We start from the raw sequence: 4,143 nt of genomic DNA, 5'->3' as shown, positions 1-4,143 counted from the left end.
GCTCCCTGGGAGGGAAAGCAGAGGGAAATGATCAGTCCAACATGTACAAGAGTCCATCTACAAATAAAACTGTGTTTAGACTAGGGCTGGGCGATAAAACGATAACGATATATATCGCGATATAACTTTACTCAATAGCAATATGAAACGTGGTCGATAGAAAGTCGATAGGTTTCATTCATTCATGTTTTGAAACAGCCAATGAAAACGAGAGTTGCGCCGCGCTGAACCAATGGCTGAGCCAGCAGGTTAGGTTGACACAGCACAGGAAGACTGTACTACACAGCACAACAACACGTGGTAATGTTTGGGCTGCTGCAGCCTGGCGTCAGCAGCGGGGCATCGCCAGTAAAAAAGAGAGAGAATGAGTGTTGCCTCGAAAGAAAAAATGGAGGAGAACTAGGACGAGTGACCGCGAAAAGACGTGGTACGTCATGTTTACATTAACCCAAATTGATTGAACTCTGATACAGTAGGTGTAAACAACCCTAAACTTTAACCACGGAGACAGCAGGCAGTCGGAGCGGCTCGCCGTCACACATCAAAGGGAGCGCAGTCACGGCGTAGCCGCTCTGCTGCTGCTGCTGCTGCCGCTGCTGCTGCTGCTGACACCAGAGCGACACTGTTCAGCTGTGCCGACCTAAACACTGGCCACTTGCGAAGCAAGCGCTAACCGTGGCGATTTCTCTTCCTATTTCTTTTCCAGCTGGGTTTAGGCTGAGAATGATCGCTAATTAGACGGGCCACGTCAGGTCCGGGTTTTAATGTTCACGTCCGTTTCTAACTGTAGCAGCAGCAGAGAGATGGAGCAGCTCCTGTATGGGGAGCCTGGCTCTGACCTAACTCCTGTCTGATGTAATGTTAAAGAACGCCTGAACAGCAGAGTGATAATGTCTGTAAAAAGACCCAGTGCTGTTGTACTGTATATCAGCACTCATGTATGTCTCTTGTCCAATCAAATTATTTGGTTGAAACTAACTGTATATAATACCAGTTTTATTTATCTGAAACTGTTATTAGGCTACTCATTGCTTTTATATGTTAATCATTACATCTGAAATGTTCAATATTTGATGAAAAATAAATATTTAAATCAGAAATAACCTTCTGATATCTTCAAATCTCACTTGTGAATATGATGGAACATTTAGGCTTGACAAAAACAGTGACTTGAGTCCTATCGTGATATATATCGATATCGACTGATATGAAAAAAATTATCGTGATAGGATTTTTTCTCATATCGCCCAGCCCTAGTTTAGACAAGCCCAGAGGATAGTGAATGACCCCTCTCACATCCTTCACTCAGAGTTTGACCTCCTACCCTCAGGTAGACGATACAGAGTCCCTCGCTGTAAACTCAACCGTTTTAAGAATTATTTTATCCCAACTTCCATCAAATTTCTTAACGAGTTTGTGCAATAATTCTTATAGTGCTCTTACCATGGTGAATTTATGAGGTGTATGTATGTGCTATGTTGTGGAATATGTGCAATATGTGCTATGTTATGGGATATGTGCAATGCTGTTACAGTATGTCATGTGTTTGCTGGGTTGATATGGCTGAGGTGTATTGTTTTTTTTGTCATTGTGGCATTAAGACATTTATGGCGCAGCTACAGTGTCCAAGACAAATTTCCCTGAATGGGACAATAAAGTTTATTGTATCGTATCGTATTGTAACAATTGACAGAAATGAACAGACAAATGGTATACTCCAATCTTATAAGCAAAAACACAAAGGAGACACAGTGAAGAACAAAGGATCTCCCTCCAACCACGAAACATCCCATGCAAGAAGAGGCCAAAGCCTAAATCTGAAAAACCTGTTAAGAAAAACCAAGTCATAGACTTTCTGGCAACACTACGAAAAACCGCAAGAGAACCAAGTACACTGGGGGGTAACAATGGCAATCTGGCAAACAATGGGTGTGGCACAGGGGCTTGAATACATAAAGGTTAACAAGAAACTGGTGTGGCGGTTATTGGCGGGAAAAGAACAATGGCGCCTGACAGGAAGTGATGAAACTACTGTACATCGGAATGAATACTGGTGTCAAAATAAAACAGGAAGTCAACGAATCATAGAGACAGCATTATGTATCATTTTCATCCAATGTTTAGTTGGTAATGGTGGAAGCTACACAACTTTGTGCAAACACTTCAGATGAGACGATTACAAAGTTCATCAAGGAAATCTTCTTGGGTTGAAACAAAGGAGAATCATCATCTGGGCGCTCAACTTTTCTCTCTTTTTTCCTGTTGCTCTTGTCCTCCCTTTTTCTTTTTTCAGAGATTTTTCACTTCTCTTTCAAGCCTAATCAAAAACCAATTGAATCAGAAGAGCAGGGGTGCATTGGAATATTTTTAATCATAACCAAAGCTTTGCTTAAAAAAGATTTTTGAAGGTTTTTGTGTCATCTGGTCCACTCTAATCACAAGCAAAAGTCAAGTGTAATTAGTAATTTCCATCAAGCTGCCAGCTGCTTGCCAAAATAAGTAAAGGGCTCGACAGAGGAAGACAGTCATCTGTACCTTTCTGATTGACTTTGGTTTTTGTCTTCAATATCCTTATAAAGCTCCAAACCCACCACCTGCCTCCTTGACCCTTTTACAGTTAAACTGTCCAGTATTGGCACCGTGCTGAACATTGTTAACCAGTCATTGTAAAAGAGGTACCTGGTCTCGAATTAGTCACAAGCCGCTAAAGTTCATAGCCACGACCATCTATCTATCAAACTGATAGAGAAAAAGGATGCGTCTCTCAGAAGGAGACAAGCTGTAGGCACGTCGGAGAGATGTACAGTACAACCAGACCACGGGTCAAATGGTGCAGCCCCAGAGGCTCAATGAATGAACACCAGACAAACTGGAGAAAACAACCAGAATGTAAATTTTGTGACAAAAATACTCTGTTTCTACATTGATAAGTGATTAGTATGTGTTGAAAATATAACACCAAGAGTACATATGCACATAAACTAAAGGAAGTCCAACACAGCTGAGTGGGTTCAAGAAAAGGTTCAAAATTAGGCAGCAGTAAGCTTATTAGCGAGAGCATGGCCACTGATGAATGATTAATTCAAATAGATTTTTCACAGGACTTCACCTTCAAGTAGAGCTCTGAAGTCTCAGCGGTGTACTCTCACCACCAATCAACACTGAATAAAGAGGTTGTTTATGTTGGTGGAAACCAAGAACTGCAGCTCGCAGCTCGCTTCAGCACAATATCCCAGTCAATACTGGAGCATCTGAACCCTGTATTGTAGAATGTGCAGGAAACATACTAGAGGTGCGTATTAATATGTTTTTAAATATGGCCCTTGTGCCAATGTGCATGGCAGGTGGATGGAGGCACATCCTGATAGCTGTGATATCACAGTGAGATAGCACCACCCCTCTAATTAATATGAAAGTATGCTCCCAAATCCTTCAGTTTTACAAAAAAGGAAGATCCTCTCTTCTTCAATAATAAAAAGCCTTTATTTTACAATGGCTATATCAAATAAAACATTGGAGTGGGTTACAGCCCACGCGTTTCGGCAGAAGCCTTCTTCAGGGTGTGTGTCCTTCAGTTTTACATTGCTGATTTGTATTCTATCATCAAAACAGACATGCCCTGTGACTTTCAGCCTTCTATGATTATGTTTACCCTGTAGTTAAGCAGGGGCGTGTCTAGCGGTGGCCAGAGACAAGCCTTGCCCACCCAGAGGAATCATCTGCCCATCCAATGAAAACTCTGGGGGAAAAAATACTGATCTAGCTTCTTTTTCTAGCATTCACATTTGTCTTTAATTTTGTCAAAATGCTTTGCGTTCCTATTGGCCATTTTAAAGGTGTCGGTATCTCATTTTTCACACAATTTAGTCAATTACAAGACCTGTTGGTGCAATCCAATTAAAAGTGTTTTTGTTTTTCTCTAGTTTTCATACAGTAAGTTGTATTTGTCTTGTATAGTTTGACAGCTTGCACGTTTTTCAAGCTGCATGTTTCTTCCAACATTTTTGTTGTTGCCCACCCAAATAATCCAAATGCCAGTATAGTAACACCTCTGCAACATGCTATCATGCTACCAATCAAGATGTTCTTTGTCAATGGTTATTATCTTGACTTGAGGCACTTGAGAGATTGCCATCAAACCCC

Source organism: Trachurus japonicus, chromosome 14 (assembly GCF_045865225.1).
Source record: "Trachurus japonicus isolate A0001 chromosome 14, Traja_1.0".
In the NCBI taxonomy this organism is placed as follows: Eukaryota; Metazoa; Chordata; class Actinopteri; order Carangiformes; family Carangidae; genus Trachurus; species Trachurus japonicus.
This window is presented reverse-complemented; position numbering follows the sequence as displayed.